The sequence below is a fragment of the Cibotium barometz genome, chromosome 52 (assembly GCF_041138505.1).
Source record: "Cibotium barometz isolate CiBa-2024 chromosome 52, ASM4113850v1, whole genome shotgun sequence".
Lineage (NCBI taxonomy): Eukaryota > Viridiplantae > Streptophyta > Polypodiopsida > Cyatheales > Cibotiaceae > Cibotium > Cibotium barometz.
The window spans coordinates 43,229,629-43,252,765 of NC_141097.1; positions in this window are offsets into that span (position 1 = coordinate 43,229,629).

The window sequence follows — 23,137 nt, forward strand, 5'->3', positions numbered from 1 at the left end:
AATCCTTTAATACATTTTTTGATGTTATGTGGCTAATGCTGATTACCCGATTATGAAATATTGTTGTCTTTCATTGCCTAATTTTAATGTGCAACACAAGTGTGGGAACAGTTAATTTTCGATCAGCATTGGAATAGGTTTTTATTGCATTGAAAGTTATGTAAAAATTTTAGTTTTTTTTTAATGAGTGCTTTTTTTTCCTCCTTTCTTTTTGCTCCCTAGTTGCTTCATCATCCTTTGGGGCTGCCACGACTAGAGCTCTGAGGTGAGTATGCACCATACTGCTGGTGGTAGATGGATAAGATGTTGGTGCCTCCCAATCTTGGCCAATTACTTTCTATGAGAACCGACTGCCTCATGGATATTGTCAAATATTATCTGTAACCGATTTCTTCCCACGAGATTTCACTGACATAAATGAGAACGCATAAACATGTTATTAATGTGAGCTATTCATTCTCTGTTAACCCATTCCTAGGGTTAACAAGAGCTACTACCATTATCTTATATCAAGGAGTCAAGGTAGACACATCAAATGGTCATACATTCAAGATATGTAGCTATGGTGTCCAAATCTACAACTTGGACGGGTGCCCATAATGGTGTGATGGAATACTTATGGAAATTTCCACTTCAAGAGCGTGTGGTAGCAAGTTAGGATAAAGTCCCAAGTGATGTACTTCATGGATATATTATGAGAGTAGTCATTGTAATAGCATTAGCCTCTTATGAGCCTAGGGCAGCCATAGTTTAAGTGAGTGTGAACACTTATGGCCATGTATATAAGTGTATATCTCTCTTGCTAATCCTCTTGCTAATCTCTTTCTTTAATGCATGCTAGTAAGTGTGTGTGAGTGATGAGTGAAGTGAGGTAAGAGGAGGACGAGTACACGTAGTAAAATTTGGCGGTGTAACAACGCTTTGCAGGAGGCATGGTGGAATTGCTTCTCAAGGAGTTGTGGAGCTTGGAGACATCAAGGGTTACAAGCTTGGCCATTGGAAAGATCCCCACCACGACAGTTGCGGCGGTTCATCAGCAAGTAATCTCTTGATGTGTTTCAGCGAGGGTTTGGGTGAGCCATAGCACTCTCATTAAAAGCGTTAAATAAAGTTTATATTTATGTTAAATCCAGATGACCTGAAGATATTCTCTGTGCTGGTAATCCTGCCAGGGTTTTGATAAACCCTAATGAACTCGTTGGGTACTGATCAAGCTCGGGCTTCCTAAAAACCTCGGTGGGGTCTGTTTTGAATATCCCTACCCCCAAATTCGTTGGGGGCAGTCATTTAAGCAAGTCCCTTGGGGAGATCATCCCAGTATGAGGTGTGATTACTTTTCATGTGGGTAAACCTCTAAGGTTATCTCTTTGATAGAGTCATTGATCCTCAATTAGTGTGATGCAATTACCACGCTGGAATTGGTTCTTGATTTGTTGATAGCCAATATGAGAGGAGGATTGTGTGTGTGTGTGTGCCGATTGGGGTATTAACTCCTAATCAAATCAAAGGTAATCCTTAACTGCATTTCATACCTCAATTACATTTAAAGGATGGGGTAGAACGAGACGTGCTTGCTTTGGTAGAACCATTAGTCCTAATTTGGCATGTATTGGTTCTTGATAGTAGGTATGGTATTGAAATTTTTTGTTAGGCAGGGGCCATGTGTCCATATACTTGTGTAGGGGCCAAATACGCGCTTTATGTTTTGTATTGAGTGGATTATTATATTTTTATAATAATGGATTGCAAAGAGGCCGATTATCCTTCACTGGGTGAACTTTAGTTCCTCATGCAAGTCATTAATGATTTATTGATCATGTGTGTATGGAAATGGGACTAAGCGTCCTCTTTTTGGCAAAAATTAGTCCATTTCAAATATATGTATGTGGTGAAAAATGTAAAGGTGATTAAAATTTTTTTTTGGGTGTAGTTTGTGTTTCTTTTTAATTGTGAATGCACGTGATTTAGGGCTATGGAGCAATGTTTCTTGCATCTTTGTTCATCCATGTATAGTTTTTTGCTATGTTTAGTGAATTGTTCCTATATATGTGATTTAGAAAAATAATGGAAATATTAATATAGTATAAGTTTGTGTGATTGTTTAACATATATGAATGTATATGTTTTTACTTTTGACTCTTAGATTACATGATAAATTATGCTTGTAATAGTGTTTGTATATTATTTGGTGAAAATGAAGATTCTTTACGTGCATAAAGTCTTTTGAAGTATCTTAGTAAATATCTTGTTGCTTTTGAAGTATCTTAGTAAATATCTTGTTGCTTTTGAGAAGTAGCAGCATATATCATCATATCTTAGTGAATATCTTGTTGTTTTTGGTTAATTAATGCTTAATTAGTCTATTTTAGAGTTATTTATTTTGTTTCAAATCTAATTAATATTTAAATTCTAATTTATGTCTAGCTAGTATTTACAACGTAGTTAGTGTGTTTGATTAGTTTAGTTTAATTAGTCTATTTTAGAGTTATTTAGTTTAAACTTAGCATATGCATACTAATTAATCCTACTTTAATGGAACTTCAAATACATAAGAAAATCAATCTAGAAGAGGAAGTGCACCTTTAATGGAACTTAGCATATGCATACTAATTAATCCTACTTTAATGGAACTTCAAATACATAAGAAAATCAATCTAGAAGAGGAAGTGCACCTTTCATTTTTTTGGTTGGACGTTGACGATGCCGATGCATGGGGGGCTTGGGAGGGAAACCTTATGAGCCCAAACTAGGGTAAATTTTGAAATACTGTGAACTTGAAATTGGGTGTGAAACTTTGGGAGAGATGGCTAAAGAGTCTCAATTGAGAGTGGGAATTTGAAATTGGGTCTAAACTTTGGGAGACATGGGCAAAATAGACTGAGAGAGTAGCTTGGCCCTAGGCCAATCCCCATTTACATTGGCCCTAGTCTACACAAAAGAATCTAGAGTGGCCTTAGGACCAAGTTGCCACACACAAAAGAATATAGCTTAGCCCTAGGGCCAAGGCCTCAAGGTCATGGCCATAGGATGGACATGGAGCATCCAAGAATGGCCATAGGGCCATTCTTTTCATGCACAACATGTGGATGAATAGCTACAACAATGGCCCAAGGGCCATTCTTTTATGATCCCAGGGGCTCAAGGTCATTTTGGATGGAGATGGGGCATCCAACAATGATCCTAGGGGCATTCTTTTCATGCCCAACATGTGGAACCATTAAGCCTCTATTTGTGTTCTGTTTTCCAAAATCTTGGGGCTCTTGGAGATTTACAAGAAGCCTGGTTTCCTAAGCAGTTTTGCAGAAAATTTCATTGGAGGTAGTTTTTAGATTTCTATTCAAAAAATTTCATTGGAGGTAGTTTTTAGATTTCTATGCAAATTATAGTGCAGAGTATAGATTACTGTGCAAAACAGAGTTTTGGTGCAGATTATTATAATAGTTATAAAAATTACTCTAATTCATTGAAGTCTGTGCAATTTCTTGAAGTTTGGGCAAAGTTTTATGTAGCTGTGTAGAGTTCCTTGAATCAGTAAAGAGTTAGTGCAAAGATTATGAGGAAAATCCATAAAGATTATCAAGAAATAGTGTAGAGTGAAGAACTTAAGTGTTTAGAGCAAGATTGGAGAAAAAGTTTACATCAGTAATAAGTGATCTTTACCCTAAAATTCACTCTATTCTTGATTTTCTTGTTTCTATGCAAGAAAAAAAAGTGTTCAGCAAGTTGATCTTTGCAAGCAAGTTCAAAAGTATAGCAATCCCTCTCAAAATTGAACTGAGATTATTGGCAAGACAATGTGTTACCATTTAAACCAAGGGATTCTATTGATATACATTAGAGTTGCAGGAATTGACAGATCATGTTAGATATCTAGCAAACAAGCTAAACAATTGTGAATCTTTCTACATTCAAGGCAGTTGCAGGAATTGACCGATCATGTTAGATATCTAGCAAACAAGCTAAAATTGTGAATCTTTTGCAAGCAAATCTTAATGAATGTTTAGCAAGAATGGTCTGAATTAGTCCAAGATTGACAAGCTTATAGACAGTTTGAATGCATGCATGAAGAAACCAGTGAAATACATCTATGGAGACAGTTTGAATCTATGTACGACGAACAAATATGCAGACAGTTACATGTATGCATGGAAAGGTTGATGAAAGGGCATTTATCCTACTACTAGAAGTTGCTGAAGACATAGCCTTGAACATTCTAAACATTCTGATCCAAATTGCATATCCATGAAACATATGATGTTGGGGATGTTTGGAGTTCACTTTGGAGAAAGAAAAGAGAATGAGTAGTGACATAAAAGACTTGTCTAACAAAGTGGACAAAATTTCCAATGTAAGAGTGAAAGAGACATTCGTGTATTCCAATCAGAAAGACATTCGTGTATTCCAATCAAAAAGACACCCTAAAGACAGAGAAAGCTGCTATTTCCAACCTTGGCAAGAACATCAAGGACTTGGAGAAAACCCAAGCTCAGACAGCTGCATGTGGGCTTCAGCATAATCCTTGAAAAAAAAAGAATCTTTATCCTTGGCATACAACTCCACACATAAGGGCAAAACTCACGGTCCTCAATTATGGCCTTGTTAGAAGGAAACTAAAGGAGATCCTCTTTCTCTCCAGACAAAATCTCTTTGAAGGAATGTGCTCCAGGCAGGCACGCTATCTACTGGTTTTGGCGCCTTGCCACCGCCATAATGCAGTGCAAGGAGAATGCTCAGGAGCACACCCTTCAGCAGCTTGGCAACCTGCAGAAGGTGTAAGGTTCCTCCCTCCAGCTTTTTGAGATGTAAAGGTGTAAGAACCTCCCCTTCAGTTTCTGTAATCATCCCCTATTTTAGAATGCAAGAAAATATTGTTTTCCCTTATTTTTTTTTGCCTAGAGAGAGAAAATATCTAGAGAGGTAATTTAAAATTGAGATATTTTTGGATACAAAATTTTTCCTAAGATATAAGATGAATTTTCCTGAAACAAAAGTATAAAAATAATTTTCCAATGTGCATTAGAAATTAATTGAATATGTGTACTAGAGACCTTAGCCTAAGGGTCCATATTTTTTAAAAAAATGATTAAGGTCCAAATAAGGTTCCAAAGGGCCAATAGGATTAATCCAAGTGTTGGGATGACAAAAATACAAAGAAAAAAAGAAAATACCCAAAAAATGAGTAAATGCTCAAATAAGATGAAGAGTTGATTGAGTACTAGGTTTATTAGTAAAAAAATGGGATATTTTAGGTAAATGATGAATTTTTTACACCTCAGTAAGGAGGGATAAGCCGTGTGAAGTAGGCACATTATTCTCATTATTACTTGACATTTTTAATTCAAAAAAATCAAGATATTTTATCTCTCCTCTCTCCTCTTGCAAACTGGATCAAAAAGGGAGCCAAACTGGTCCAAAAGTTGTTCAAATTGGGTCAAACTGAAGCTGGAACCCTCTAGAACCCAGTTGGACTTGGTTAGTGGCCTTGCTATCTTGTAAATAGAATCTCATTCCTTTGTATCTTCATCTTTAAGTAATTACATGCCAATATTATCTTCATTTTAGTGTAATTCTATTATCCCTCTATTTTGCCTGGTGGCCAACCCTTGCTTTGTGGGCTTCACTTCTCTCCAAAAGAATCAAGCCAAAATCAAAGGTAGGCCTTAATTTAATGGTTTTTTCTAATTTTCTCAACGACTTTCTTCTTCTCAACACCTCTAATGCTTGAGAAGCTTTCAATTGAATGGTTTTCTCTTGAAATCAAGCTCTCCAATGATTCATACTGCTTAACTCGTTTAATGCAAATTTTTATGCTTAATTATAATATTTTTTATTAATAAATCTCTCTTTTGAAAAGATTAATCATCTTTATGGTTAGATCCTTGCTAAAGAAGGATGATTCTTAATGATAATCTCATTATCTTAATCTCAACTCTAGGCTTGACAAGCTAGAGAAAAAGATTAGGTATTTTTATGATTCTATCTAGATAAAAATGAATATTGAGCATAATTTATTTTGAGAAATTTGAGAAAGAATGTGAAAATATTCATCGAGAAAACACAGATAATGTTTAATCAGAAAAAGAAATTTTGAACACATTTAACTTTTGGAAATTTGAAGTATACGTTTAGATTCTTAGAAAATAGAATCTTAGAGTACTTTCTGAATGGGAAAAGGACTTCCCAGAAAAAGACTAGAAACATGCTTAGTTAAATGAACGTATGACTGATTTATTACTAGATTCCCTGGAAAAGGAATCTGGAATCCCTGAGAGGATCGAGGATCCAAAAAGTGAAGGAAAATTTAGATTTAATGGGGAAATTTAGATTTAAACATGGGGCGTCCATCTATAAAATCCAATTTATGATTAAAAGTCTTCATTAATGAAGCTTAAGGAATGAAAACACAATACGTAAATGGTCTTTTTGAGTTTATAAATTTTTGATAATTTTTTTTCCTTTTTAAGCCTTCAACAACGCTCTGATACTTTAGATTTAATGGAATCGAGAAAAATTGCCTTTAACTAAGCCAAGTAATTGGCAAAAACTTAGAAAAGTTCTATCAGTTTTATCAAAAATAGAGTAACTGTACTTTCGACTTGTTTAAATGGATGTATGTGATATGAAGTGAATGGATGCGATATGACGTGAGTGGATGTGAATGGATGTGATGTGATGTGAGTGGATGTGAATGGATGTGATGTGATGTGAATGGATCTGAATGGATGTGATGTGATGTGAGTTGATTTGAATGGATATAAATGGATGTGATGTGATGTGAATGGATCTGAATGGATATAAATGGATATGATGTGATGTGATGTGAATGGATCTGAATGGATATAAATGGATATGATGTGATGTGATGTTGGATCTGAATGGATGTGATGTGATGTGAATGGATTTTAATGGATATAAATGGATGTGATGTGATGTGAATGGATATAAATGGATGTGATGTGATGTGAATGGATATGAATGGATGAGATGTGATGTGATGTGAATGGATCTGAATGGATATAAATAGATCTGAATGGATATGAATGGATGTGATGTGATGTGATGTGAACTGAATGGATATAAATAGATTTGAATGGATATAAATGGATGTGATAGAATGTATCTGAATGGATCTGATATGATCTGAATGGATCTAATATGATCTGAATGGATCTGATATGATCTCAATGGATGTGATCTGAATGGATGTAAATGGATGTGATGGATGTGATATGATCTGAATGGATGTAAATGGATGTGATGGATGTGATATGATCTCAATGGATGTGATCTGAATGGATGTGATGGATGTGATATGATCTGAATGGATGTAAATGGATGTGATGTGATCTGAATAGATCTGATATGATTTGAATGGATCTCATATGCATCTGATCTGAATGGATCTGATATGATCTAAATGGATGTGATGTGATTTGAATGGTTCTGATATGATCTGAATGGATCTGATATGATCTGAATGGATTTAAATGGATGTGATGTGATCTGAATGGTTCTGATATGATCTGAATGGATCTGATATGATCTGAATGGATGTAAATGGATGTGATGTGATCTCAATGGATCTGAATGGATGTGATGTGATGTGAATGGATGTGATGTGATCTGAATGGATCTGATATGATCTGAATGGATTTGAATGGATCTGATATGATCTGAATGGATCTTTATGATCTGAATGGATCTGATATGATCTGAATGGATCTAAATGAAATGGATCTGACATGATCTGAATGGATGTAAATGGATGTGATGTGATGTGATGTGAATGGATCTGAATGGATGTAAATGGATGTGATGTGATGTGAATGGATGTGAATATGATGTGAATGGATGTAAATGGATGTGATGTGATGTGAATGGATGTGATGTGATGTGATGTAAATGATCTGAATGGATGTAAATGGATGTGATGTGATGTGAATGGATGCGAATGTGATGTGAATGGATGTGATGTGATGTAAATGGATGTGATGTGATGTGAATGGATGTGAATGGATGTGAATGGATGTGATGTGATCTGAATGGATGTGAACGGATCTGAATGGATGTAAATGGATGTGATGTGATGTGAATGGATCTAAATGGATGTAAATGTATGTGATGTGATATGAATGGATGTAAATATATGTGATGTGATGTGAATGGATGTGGAATATATGTGATGTGATGTGAATGGATGTAAATATATGTGAATGGATGTGAATGGATGTGGAATATATGTGATGTGATGTGAATGGATGTGAATGGATGTGATGTGAATGGATGTGAATGGATGTGAATGGATGTGGAATAATGTGAATGGATGTAGGATGATGTAAATGGATGTGATTGGATATGGAATGATGTGAATGGATGTAGGACGATGTGAATGGATATGAATGGATGTGGAATGATGCAATGTGAATTGATGTAGAAGAATGTGGAATAATCAAAAATGGCGTGGAATAATGGGAGTTGTTGGAAACTATAGTTGTATTAATGAAACCTATTTTTGAAAGACTATTTTATGTCAAGAATGCTCAGGAAGCATTTTGACTATCTTGTCGAATAAGGTCATGATGAGGACCTAAGTAAAAAGGTTGCAAAACAGCTGATGGAGAGTCAATGAAGGACATCTTGTGTGGCAAGGTCGGTCGAGGTCTTGACCCAGCCTCGGTTCGATTAAAATGGTGAGCTTCCGGTACGGTGGATGAGGGACCAAGGAAGCGGCCTATGAGTGAAGTGCTAGGTGACCTGTGAAGAAGGAGCCTAGAGGGTGCTGACCATATGGTGCTCGGGCCCTGGGTTGCCAAAGATACCCACGTGTGCGTCGAGGAGTAAAATGAGTTGGAGTTGTCTTCTGAACACGGGCATGGATTTGGTTGATTGGCCTTGCTGGTGAGGCAATCAGGGGGGCGGGCAACAAGAAGAACGGCCTCTAAGCACTCCTTAAGGCTCCGGTGTTGCTCAATGGGCTTGGGGCACAACGCAACACAAACATAAAGAACCCCAAAAACCACACACTCAACAAGAAAAGGGGCACTACCTAGTTATGTGTGTGAACTAGGACACCAAAGATCTTTCCTTGTAGCCAATCAATACAAGCTAACCATATACATCAATCAAAAGGCACACACACCCTCAATAAACACTCATAAACATATGATATTGTGTGTGGAGGAGACTAGCATAACACAAATAGATGCACACCAAACTTGGAGAAGAACTTAGAGAGACAATATAAGCTTGATTTTATTATGGGTATGCACATGGTCTTAAGGTTACGGGAGCCCTCTCGCCATACAACTCTCTTACCATGGATTGAAAGGCAACAAATCAAAAATAGACCCTCAAGCTACCAAGAATAAAATCACACCACAAAATACAAGGATCAAATTTACCTTAAATCAAACATCGGACAGCTTTCCTAAATCAACTTTGGAGATGAAGGAGTCCAAGACTTTGTACACAATTGCACCCAAATTACTAATCTTATTTATGCAACAAGGGCAAGATACAATTATGATAGGGAGTATGGCATCACTCAAGCCCTCACAATGACATAACTAGCTTCAAGCTTCTCTATGCAATCAAAGGTATTGATGTATAGAGAGAGCTCACAAGTTCACTATCTCCTTACACACTAGAGTTGGGAGTGGTGTACAATGTGTGTAATCCCCTTTCCACAAGGAATGGAGGGGCTCTATTTTTAGGTTTGAGAAGCCCCAATTAGGATTAAGCCTAATTAATTTTATTATGAGAAATCATAGATTATGGATTTTTTATTTTGAAATGAGAGTGGGCCTCTTCTTATCCCTTGAGTCACATGGATGTGGGCTCAAGGCGAGAGAATTATTGAAGATGAGAGGAGAGTGTGATGTAGAGGTTTGAGCAAAAAACTTGTAGTAATGCCTACTCAAAAAGTAGTAGAGTGGGTGCTTATTTACATATGTGGTTAGTAGTTAGTAATCACTATAAAAGGCTAGTAGTACAACGTACAAATGGGTGAGAAGGGCTGAGAGGTTGAGTGAGAAGAGTAAAGATTTGGAAAGATCCTTTGTGTGGTTGAAAGCTCAAAGAAGCTTTGACTCACCCATGTGTAGATCTTTAAGTTAACCACCGGTCTCCTTCTTGCATTTGATGCCACAAAAGTTGATTGAGGTGAAGAACATGGGGGTTTTTCTAGATGAAAACCCCATATTTGCAGAGGTTAATATGATACAGTCATGCTGAATTTTTATGTATTTTTTGAGATTGGGAAAATAATTTAGAAATATGGGAGTAGTAGGGATAGAAATGGAGATGAGGTATGGGTGTAGAGTAGATATGAGAGCAAATGGAGATGGAAGGAGAGGGCAAAGGTGAAGAGAGTGAGAGAGGACATGAAGTTTCCAGATCTGATGGAGTGAGAAAGGAATGAGTAAGTGTGTAGGTGATGAATGTGTAAGGGAGGTGAGAAGAGACTAGGTGTACCTTGTCAAAAAGTGGGCAGACTGGGGTCCAATAACAAATTCATATCTCACCGCCATTACCTCGAAAAACTATCAAAAAATTTGAGCATATTGCTAAGCTTATGAGATAACGTTTGTCTCTTGATGACTAGTCCAAATTCGGAGTGAAGGTGGGCGCAAAAATTTTAGCAGAATCATGTATTTTTTGAATTTTCAAAATCTTTGTGTGGGTCCCCATTGGTGGAATTTCTTGATAGCTCCAAGAGTGAGCCCCCAATACATCATATCTTGACCTTAGAGACTCAAGTGTATGTGGACACTTGCATGGAGGAGATTTTTTCCATTTTATAAAAGATTATAATAAGAAAAACGCAAGCTAGTACTTTAACTAGTCAACATATTATGATAATATGGTTATTATGATAGGAAAATAAAATAAACAAAAAGATCTAATTATGAGTAAAAATAATAAAATAAAATATACAAAAATAATTGATATATGAAAAACTATTTAATGAGAATATTAAAATAAAATATATAAAAAATATTTAATAGTAAAAAATATATGTAAAAATACTAAACTATAGAAGTCAAAAGGGAGGGAGACCCTCATTATTTTAGGGTAGAAATGTGAGAGCATAGGATTTACTTATGCATGGTGAAGTTGAAGCATCTATGAAATGATGGTCCAAAAGTATCATGAAAAAATAATAATAATAATAAATAAATAAATAAAAATATATTTAGGTTTTATAATACACACACCTAATGAAGTATTTACATAATTAGAGAAAATAGAGACCCCCATATTTAGGCCCTTATATGAAATGAAATATTTACACAAAATGGGCCATAATAATTTTATTTATTTTTGATGAGTAGCTAGCAAAAACTTTTTTTTAAAATAATATAAAAATATATATAGAAGATATGGGTAAAGTCCCTAATGCACACACGACTATTTACAGTGAAAAGGTATTTATAACAAAGAGTTTATGTGATTTTCCTTTGCCGAGGTAGCTCCTTGTGGTAATGTGGATAGTCCAAAAAACGGCTATCATTTAGCCCTCCCCCTAGATGATGGTATATTCATGTACCATCATAAGGTAGGCCTTCTAAAGCAAGTGTTGTAATGTGGTTCTCTTGTCCATCTTTCTTATGTTCCTCGTGTTTTGCACCACAGACATCACTCAAACCACAGAACTTACATGCCCTTTTATCTCCTTTTTGTGGTTGCTTTTGTAAGTCTGTCGGTAGAATGCGACTCAAGTATGGCTTGAGTCTGTAGCCATTAACCTTCTTAGAATGTTCTTTGCCATCCAAATCCATGAGCTCATAATAGCTAGAGTTGAAAACCTTCTTGACAATTTATGGTCCCTGCCAAATCTAGTTTCAAACTTGGCATCAAACCGGTTATCAAGTCGATTGTCATACCTTAGCACAAGATCTCCTTCTTTGATGCCCTTGTCTTTCAAAGTTGCATTGAACTTCTCCGCTGCTTGCATGGCTTTTCTTCTATAACACTCATATGCAGCTTCTCTTTTCCACTCTAGCTCAACTAAAGTGAGAAGTCGATTCACCCATGCATCTTGATCTCCTAGTCCACCTTTTCCATGTAGCTGCATTGTTGGAATGTTGAACTCAATAGGCTGCAATGCTTCTTGACCATAAACCAAGTGAAAGGGCGTAAACCCCGTTGCTTCTCGGTAGGTAGTCCGGTATGCCCATAGTGCTCCATCAAGGAACTCGTCCCAAAGCTTCGTCTTGTTCTTCACCATCTTGCTTATGATTCGTGCAATGACATCATTAGCCTTCTCTACTAACCCATTTGATTGGGGATAGTAGGGAGTGCTATGACGATGTGAAAAAATATGAAGCTCTTCACAAACTTTGGTGAGCAAACCTTTTCTAAAACCTAGACCATTGTTAGAAAAAATCTCCAAGGGTGTGCAAAATCTGTAACATATATGAGTGTAAACAAATTTGCTTACAGTCTTTTCATTCACCCTTGCCACACTTTGAGCCTCCACCCACCTAGTCATGTAGTCTATGGCCACTAAGATGTACAATTTTCCATTTTTAGTTCTAGGTAGTGGACCCATAGCATCAATGCCCCATTTTTCAAATGGACCACTTGCAATGACTAATTGGACGTGGACCATGTAGCAGCCTCTTATTACCATTGACTTGGCAGACAGCTCTTACACCAATGTTGGACATCCACATGTAAGCTTGGCAAAACATACCCAGCAAGCAAAATCTTTTTCACAGTTAGTTCTAGAGCAAAATGTCCACCACATGCTTCTTCATGCAAACCTTCTAAAATGGCTGGAATCTCCTTGGTTGTTGGTACTCTTTTGCACACTTGATATTTTCCTCTTTGGTAGAGGGCACCTTCTAAGAACAAGAAAGAACTTACCCTCTTCATGAGCCTCCTCTTTTCTGCCCTTGTGAAGTCTTGTGGGAATTCACCTTCCAAGATGTAGCTCACTATGGGAACCAATGTCTCCATTCCTTGGTACCGTTGTTGCTTAATGCTCGCTGTAGCCAAGACTACTTGCATTTCCTTCTTAACACATGCAATAGCTTGTTGTGCAAGTAGATCAGCATCCTCATTTTGTTTCCTAGGAATATGATACAGTTGCACCTCCTTAAATTGATTAAACAACCTACGGATAGCATGAACCTTTTGCCTTAATCTTTCATTCTTGTATGCCCAAATGCCTAAAATTTGCTTTACAATAAGAAGTGCATCCCATTTTACCAGGAGACGTTGTATCCCTTGATTGATGCACACCTTCAAGCCATGAAGTAGTATGTCGTACTCTGCTTCATTGTTGCTAGTAGAACTTGGCAAGTTGACCTTCTCCTTCATAACCACCTCTCCACTTGGGTTGAGCAGCACCAGCCCTCCCCCATCTTTACTTGTGGCTTTTCTAACAGCTCCGTCAAAGAACAAGGTGAATGCATTAGGTATAGTTTTGGGTGGTGGCAATGGTAGGTTACTTCAGGCACCTTAATCTCCTTTTCATGCACTCTATAAGTGAGAATCCCTGCCAATTGTGCACGCAGACTATCTTCTACCTTGAAAGAGTATTGGAATTCTTACAATTCCATAACCCACTTTGTGATTCTAGCGCTGAGAGTCATTTGAGAAGACACCCAAGGAAACAAATTTTTTGCAGCAGTGAGAATTACAAAAGTTTTTGGTAACAAGTAGGATCTAAATTTTCTCACCGCAAAGATGAGAGCAAGCATCATGAGTTTTGCTTCCGTGTAGCCTTTCTCCAAGACATTCATGACCCTACTAACAAAGTAGATGGACCACATCCTAGTACTGTGGGGATCTTTGTAACAAAACTGCACCCACTATTTCCTTTCCAACACTAGAGCTAACGAAGAAAGTGTACTCCCAACAAGGAGGCATGAGTGTTGGTAGCTCTGACAAAATGACTTTAATGTTACAAAAGTACTCCTCAAGCTCATTAGACCATGCAAACTCTACTTGTTGAGTTAATTTTTGCATGGGGTGAAGTAACTTTGAGGCTAAGTGAATGAAGCGTGACATGTACTTCACCTTTTGAATGAATGAGATGGCCTCCTTGAGACTCTTTGGAGATGGTAGATCGATAAGAGCCTTTGCCTTTGGAGGATCCACCTCAATGCCTTTGGAAGAAACCTTATGACCAAGCAAGATTACTTCATCCTCACCGATATGACATTTGTTGACATTTGTCGGGATTGAGTTGGCCCCCCATGTCGTAGAGTTTCTTCAAGCCTTCTTCCACCCTCTGCACATGCAATGACTTAGAGCTATAGATGCAAAAATCATCTATGAACACTCTAATGGATTTCCCAAAGAATGCTTGAAACACCATGTTCACGAAACATTGAAATGTTGCTGGAGCATTGGTAAAACCAAATGGCATGACTCTAAAAGCATAACAACCCCAAGGAGTGATGAAGGTTGTTTTGAATTGATCCTCCAATGAAATCTCAATTTGAAAGTAACCAGAGTAGCCATCACATATCGTATACTTCTCATGACCTGCTACCTCATTTAGGATCTCATCTTGAAATGGGAGAGAAAAGTGGTCCCTTTTTGTTGCCTCGTTGAGTGGATGATAGTTCACACACACCCTCCATTTGCCGTTCTTGGGAGTGACCACAATGGGAGAGACCCACTCTAAATTTTCTACAGGATATATGAACCCTACTGCTAGAAGCTTCCTCACCTCTATGAGTAGTGCTTGCTCCTTGATGACTCCTAGTCTTCGTAGCTTTTGTGCCTTAGGTTTGGCTTCTGGCTTTAGCTCGATCTTGTGTTGAATGGCCTCCACGCCATGCACATCTGTGTAATCTTTAGCAAAAAACCTAGGAAATTTCCTTAGTACACATTTAAACTCCTCTCCTTCCTCTCTGATGTAAGCTTTTTTGAGAGCATAGCATCAAACATTTCTTCGTCATGCACAATTTGGTCTTCTTGAGAGCCTACCTCCTCCAAACCTTGATAGGGTGTCTCTTTGTCTTTTGCTCTGAATCTTACCCCCATGACTTCAATGGAAGAGTCCTCTTCTGTAGTGCTACTACGGCTTTGTTCCTCTGAGGTGTCATCGGTCCAATCCTCCTCTGTTTCACCTTGAGAAGATTCTTCATTTATCTCCTCTCGTCGTTGCTCCTTCATGTCAAAGATAATCTTCTTACGATTTTCATTCCTGCAAATTAACTTTCCATTTTCCCAATCCTACAAAGCTCGCATTCTCATTAGCCATGGTCTACCTAGGATAAATGGATAACCACTTCCCTTGGTAGACATAACATAAAAATCAACAACCTTCTTAATGCCAAAAACTTCCACAGAAACATTCTTACAAATCCCAAGACACTTTGCTTTGCTATTGTTTGCCATTTTCACCTTAATTTTAGGTGTTTCATGAATATGCATGCTTAGTCTTTGCATAAGGTCCTTTGTCATGATGCAAATTTGTGCACCCCCATCTACTAGACCCTTCTTAACTAGCCTTCCCTTGATGTAGAAAGCTAATATAGGTGTAATGTCCTCATCCATCTCGGCTTGTGAAATTTTTACAAACAGGCACATTCTCTTTTGTTTTTCTCCTAGTGCTCATGGCCTTTGTTAATTCTCTCCTAACTTGTGGACATAAGGCTAGAAATTGAGGCCATGAGATATCAGGACCCTTACCTCTCATGTCTTCCAAAAGGTTGTATGGAGCCATACCATGTCCAAGGGGGAAATCTTGGAGGTTTATATGATGTCGTCTCCTCTTGACTTCCTTGTTTTCCTTCACTTTCTTTCCTCGTCCATGGTCACTTTGTGATGCCACACCCTCCTTTTGCTTCTCTTTTCCACGCCCTCATTTGATACCATTTGCTTCAATGTCTACCTCCTTGGCCTTTGTTACCTCTACCACATGTACATTTGGGTCTTGCAAGGGCGGCATCCCTTCCACTCCTTGGGGAGGTGGTCTTGTTGCATTGGGCCTTTGCAAAAGCATCGGTTGTTGTTGACTAGTGCCTTCACCTGCATTCATCATTGGATAATTCATGTTAGGACAATTATACATCCCATGCCCTCACTCTCCACAATTCCAACATTGCAAGAGTCACCTAGGTCATGGCTCTCGTTCTTCAACCCTTTTGGATAGACAAGTTATTTAAAGACTCATTTAACTTTTCTATCACCTCAACTTTTGCTTGGCCCCTCTATTCCACAGCTTGTGCAAAGTGGATAGACAAGTTATTTAAAGACTCATTTAACTTTTCTATCACCTCGACTGTGACCTCAGGTAATTCTCTACCAGTGCAAGACTGTACCTCTTCCCTAGGCTTTGAATCATCAAAGATAAATCCCCCCTAGCATACACCTCATCTTTCAGAGTTTTTTGGTAGCCCTAGCCTCAGCAACATCAAATGTTGTGGGCTCTCTTGACTCTACTTGCAGTTTTAGTGATGGGTACATCCCTGCAATAAATCTCTCCTTCTTCAAGAATTCTGCACCATCTCCAGGGTTAGGAAAACTACGCAACCAAAGAGTCCAAAGACGTAAGAATTCTTGCTTATAACTTAAGTAGTCCTCTAGATCCTTTTACTTATGAGCAACTATTTCTTGCCATAGCTTTTGTGTGTTCAAAGGAGTGAAGTAATTGTCTCTAAAAAGTTGTATGACCCCCTTGTAATCTACTCGTGCATGTGCAGGTAGAGATTGAAGCCAAGTGGAAGCATCTCTTCGTAGGACCAACTTAAACATGTCTAAGCACTCTTGGTCTCCTACCACTCTCTTTATGTGGAGTGCCATTCTAAAGTTTGATAAGAACAACTTGGCATCCTCACCGGTCTCTCCAAAGAATAAGAGGTAGCCACTCATTTGCCTAGTGGTATCCATGCTTAAGAAGAAGAAGCACAAATATGATTGCACAAAGATCTTTCTTCACTCTCTTTCTCTCTCACTCTTTTTTTTTTTTCAAAGTAGAATGAAAATGTAGATGTTAAAGCTTATGTCATATAATGAATCAAAGGCAAAATAAATGGATTAACTGAGGCATTAATGGCTGCTACTTGCCTAGTCCAAACATACGATGAATGACACGCTGAAATTGCAACTTACTACCAACAACTATGTGTATTTCTTGCCTAGCATAAGAAATTAGCCTACGGTATAAGTCTTCTTGATTTATAAAAATAAGCTAAAACAAGATGAAAATATGCACATCAAAGGAAATGGTGTAATCTACAATGGGAAGTATGACAGGGCTAGGTGATGCTAAAAGCTCTCTTAGTCTTTCTGGACCAAAAAGAAGAACCATGCGTTGTTGGTAGAAAATTTTTCTATCAATGGAAACATTCACTCTAATCGAGCGCACCCAATGAAACTGGTTGAATTGAATCCCAAGAGGATTAAGAGGAGGTGGATTATTCATGAAAGATCACCCAAAAGTACCAACTTTCCTTCTTAAAATATGATACCCAACAAGCACACAAGGAAATTTATGTGTTAAAGAGATCGATGTACCTTAAATACCCATTCAAAAACTGCTCGACCTCAGTGGGGGCACCAAAATTGAGGCAGTCTGAGGCACGCAACAAGAAGAGCGGCCTCTAAGCACTCCTCAAGGCTCCCGTGTTGCTCAATGGGCTTGGGGCACAACGCAACACAAACATAAAGAACCCAAAAACCACACACTCAACAAGAAAAGGGGCACCACCTAGTTATGTGTGTGAACTAGGACACCAAAGATCTTTCCTTGTAGCCAATCAATACAAGCTAACCATATACATCAATCAAAAGGCACACACACCCTCAACAAACACTCATAAACATATGATATTGTGTGTGGAGTAGACTAGCATAACACAAATAGATGCACACCAAACTTGGAGAAGAGCTTAGAGAGACAATATAAGCTTGATTTTTTTGTCGGTATGCACATGGTCTTAAGGTTACGGGAGCCCTCTCACCATACAACCTTCTTACCATGGATTTAAAGGCAACAAATCAAAAACAGGCCCTCAAGCTGCTAAGCATAAAATCACACCATAAAATACAAGGATCGAATTTACCTTAAATCAAACATCGAACCGCTTTGCTAAATCAACTTTGGAGATGTAGGAGTCCAAGACTTGTACACAATTGCACCCAAACTACTAATCTTATTTATGCAACAAGGACAAGATACAATTATGATAAGCGAGTACGGCATCACGCAAGCCCTCACAATGACATAACTAGCTTCAAGCTTCTCTATGCAATCAAAGGTATTGATGTATAGAGAGAGCTCACAAGTTCACTATCTCCTTACACACTAGAGTTGGGAGTGGTGTACAATGTGTGTAATCCCCCCTCTTCTTAAGAAATGGAGGGGCTCTCTTTATAGGTTTGAGAAGCCCCAATTAGGATTAAGCCTAAATAATTTTATTATGAGAAATCATAGATTATGGATTTTTTATTTTGAAATGAGAGTGTGAATTTCTCCGTTATGGCGGAAGCCTCTTCCTCATTGGTTGAGCGCCACTCTCTCTCTAAAACTAAAAGGCCCAAAAATGAGCCCACATTTCTCCTAATGGGGATATTCTTGATGACATTATCTAATCTTGTGGGATATAAGTTAACTTGACATGGCTGAGTTGTTAGCTTGTCAAGGCTTAGGATGTCATCTCACATATACCTTAATCATGTCTTCATTCCTTTTTATGCATCTAATTTATGCATAAAGTCATTTATGATGAAAATCACTCTTTTAATATAAAAGAATTTCTTTTATGTATCTAATTTATGCATAAAATCATTTATGATAAAAGTAATACTTTTATAATAAAAATAAAATTCTTTTATGCAAATAATCAAAATGCATCTTCTATGCATGAAAATGACACTTTAGAATATAGAAACCATAAGGATTACTCTTTTGGAATAATAAAAGATAATACTTATTTCTAATTTTTTTGAAAAATTTCACCATAACCTCCTTTGTATAGCTGACCATTTTTCAATTTTTAAGTTTCTAAAATTGATTACCAAGAGTATTTAAATCATTCTAAAGTAAACATTTTTCTACTTATTTAAGAGAATATTATGAAAAATTTGATTTTATCCTAGTCTAGCCACCCATAAACACTAACACTGACTTATTCTTTGTACTATATAATAATGACTCATAAACCCTAGCCATAACATTGTGGCAAGAAGTCCATAAGAGTATTTTGATATTCAAGTAGTCTATTGGAATAAAGCTACCTAAGATTTCTCAATTCTAAAGCTACCTTGAATGTGTCAAGTTTGTTTGAGTCACATGGATGTGGGCTCAAGGTGTCTGAATTATTGAAGGTGAGAGGAGAGTGTGATGTAGAGGTTTGAGCAAATAACTTGTAGTAATGCCTACTCAAAAAGTAGTAGAGTGGGTGCTTATTTACATATGTGGTTAGTAGTTAGTAATCACTATAAAAGGCTAGTAGTACAACGTACAAATGGGTGAGAAGGGCTGAGAGGTTGAGTGAGAAGAGTAAAGATTTGGAAAGATCCTTTGTGTGGTTGAAAGCTCAAAGAAGCTTTGACTCACCCATGTGTAGATCTTTAAGTTAACCACCGGTCTCCTTCTTGCATTCGACGTCACAAAAGTTGATTGAGGTAAAGAAAATGGGGGTTTTGGTAGATGAGAAGCCCATATTTGCAGAGGTTAATATGATACATTCATGCTGAATTTTTATGTATTTTTTGAGATTGGGAAAATAATCTAGTAATATGGGAGTAGTAGGGAGAGAAATGGAGATGAGGTATGGGTGTAGAGTAGATATGAGAGCAAATGGAGATGGAAGGAGAGGGCAAAGGTGAAGAGGGTGAGAGAGGACTGGAAATTTGCAGGTTTGATGGAGTGAGAAAGGAATGAGTAAGTGTGTAGGTGATGAATGTGTAAGTGAGGTGAGAAGAGACTAGGTGTACCTTGTCAAAAAGTGGGCAGCCAATAACAAATTCATATCTCACTGCCATTAGCTCCAAAAACTCGCAAACAATTTGAGCATATTTTTGAGCTCACGAGCTAACATTTGTCTCTTGATGACCAGTCCAAATTCGGAGTGGAGTTGGGCGCAAAAATTTCAAGAGAATCATGTATTTTTTGAATTTTTAAAATCTTTGTGTGGGTCCCCATTGGTGGAATTTCTTGATAGCTCCAAGAGTGATCCCCCAATACATCATATCTTGACCTTAGAGACTCAAGTGTATGTGGAAACTTGCATCATGGAGGAGATTTTTTTCATTTTATAAAAGATTATAATAAGAAAAAAGCAAGCTAGTACTTTAACTAGTCAACATATCATGATAATATGGTTATTATGATAGGAAAATAAAATAAACAAAAAGATCTAATTGTGAATAAAAATACTAAAATAAAATATACAAAAATAATTGATATATGAGAAACTATTTAATGAGAATATTAAAATAAAATATATAAAAAATATATACAAAAATACTAAACTATAGAAGTCAAAAGGGAGGGAGACCTTCATTATTTTAGGGTAGAACTGTGAGGGCATAAGATTTACTTATGCATGGTGAAGTTGAAGCATATGTACAATGATGGTCCTCCAAAAGTATTATGAAGAAAAATAATAATAATAAAAAAATAAATAAATAAAAATATATCTAGGTTTTGTAATACACACACCTAATGAAGTATTTACATAATTAGAGAAAATAGAGACCCCCATATTTAGCCCCTTATATGAAATGAAATATTTACACAAAATGGGTCGTAATAATTTTATTTATTTTTGATGAGTAGCTAGTAATAACGTTTTTTTAAAAATAATATTAAAAAATATATAGAAGATATGGGTAAAGTCCCTAATGCACACACGCCTATTTACAGTGAAAAGGTATTTATAACAAAGAGTTTATGTGATTTTCCTTGGCCGAGGTACCTCCTTGTGGTGGATAGTCAAAAAAACGGTTATCACTGGCTACAATGAGAAAAGCAAGATGGCTCTCGCTAGGTTAAAGATTGTGGAAATGACCAGGGTTGCGTGGAGGAATCATTGCGAGACAAATCATCTCGACCAAAATACCCAAACCTGGACTGATCTCAAAATTTACCTAAGGACGAGGTTCTGTCCTTCGGCTTTTTAGAAACAAAGATGAACAAATTCTTAGAGTTAATCCAAGGGAGTAGAACTATTAAAGCATATCACCAAGCATTCGCCCTCCTCCTCAAATACTCGCCTCCGCTAAGTGAAGAACAGCTGATGGCCAGGTTCATTCGGGGACTGAACGAACCTTTGAATATCCTGGTGAAGAATGCCATGCCAGTTTCCATGGATAGCGAAGGATTTCGCCAAAGCCTTGATGTCAAAGTCTCGCCAAAGCCAGCACCATCACCTTTCAAAAGGTTTTTATTCCCAGAAGATGATTCCAACCTTCCTCTGCCTAAGAGATATCAGGGTCAAATTCAGGATATGGGAAGTTCTAGAATGGAAGAAATGTCCTTTTCTCGACACTCAATCCCCTGGATTTCAACTTCAGAAGTTCTACCCTTGAACAAGAGAGTGAAATGCTATAACTGTCAAGGATTTGGACATCGCAGTATGGATTGCCCAACTCCTTTTGGATCAAGGTTTTCAGGGCAGGAAAATTAGGGATTAAGATTCCAGACTCCAGTCCCTTCCTTCTAGAGTAATCAGGGTTCTATTTGCCAAAATCAAGAAAATCCCAGAGGTAGACCCTCTATCCAACCTGCAGTTTCAATCCAAAGTAAAGACCTCCACCTCAGAATAGGGGAAGTCAAAGAGAGTTGTTCCCAAATCGGCCGTCCACTTCCACCAAGGCAGTAACCCTGGAAGTGATTGAAGAAGAAGAAGAACATGAAAGAGATCATACTCCACCTGCGAGATGAGGACATCTTGCATTTTTTAAGTGGAGTAGAATATAAGATTCCTCCCCAGCCTCTCAAGATGTCAAGTATCTTCCCCTGTAGTCAAATCCCTCTTCAGAAATATAAAAGATCTTGTTTCTACCTGTTTTGGCCTAGTGAGAGAAAATATTATAGAGAGAGGTTATTCAGATTTTGGATATTTTTGGATGGAAAAATATCTCTTTGTATTTAAATAAGTTTCCCCAAAACCGAAGATTTTCAGAAGGTGCATTCAAAATAAATTATAATCTGTTAAAAAGGCCTTATCTTGGGGATCCAGATTTTCTGAAAATTTAAAATTAAGGTTTTAAGGGGCCAATCAGATTCATCCAAATGTGTGGAGGAGATAAATGAAAGAAAAAAAAAGAAAATCCCCCCAAAAATGAGTAAATACTCACATAAGATGAAGAGTTGACTAAGGACAAGGTTAATAGTTAAAAAAGAGAGATATTTAGAAGAAATGATGCATTTTTGACACCTCAATATGGGGGAATTCCCCTCATGAAGGAGGCGCCTATTTCACATGTGTGGGAGAGTTTTAAACTCCCAAATAATGAGATATTTTTATCTCTCCTGTTTCAACTAGATCCAAAAAGTGAGCTAAACTGACCTAAAAATGGTCAAAAATTGACCAAACTGATCTGAAAAATTCTAGAATCAGTTTGCTTGGTTAGAGGCTCATTTTTTCCTATAAATAGAAGCCCTCCCCTTTGTTGAAGCTTAATAGTGTTTATGCACAGTTACTCTACTTCTCCCCAAAGCCAAAAACTGTGAATTTACTCAAAATTCATTAGTTTTTGACCTCTCCCTCTTCTCAAGATTGGTGGCCATGCTTGTTTCAAACAAGAGTAGATCCCTCAAACCATCAAGTCAAAGGAAAGCTCTCAAATTCTCCTTGTAAGTTGGAGATTCTTCTCTTCTCTATTTTATTTTATGGTTTTTATGATTTTTATCTTCTCTAAAATGAATATGATGTTATGCCTCATTGAAAAAAGGCATTCCCCTCTCTTCTTTAGTAAATCCAACCATTCCTTATCCTAGATGAATGATTAATGGATAAAATCAAGTTTTTCATAATATTTCTCTTAAATAAGTAGAAAATTTTTACATTAGAATGATTTAAATACTATTGGTGAAATTCTAGTTGATTTTAGAGAGTTAAAAATTGAAAAATGGTCAGTCATAACAAAGGAGGTTATGGTGAAATTTTCTAGAATAGTGAAAAATAAGTTTTACTTCTTTTTATTCAAAAAGAGTAATTCC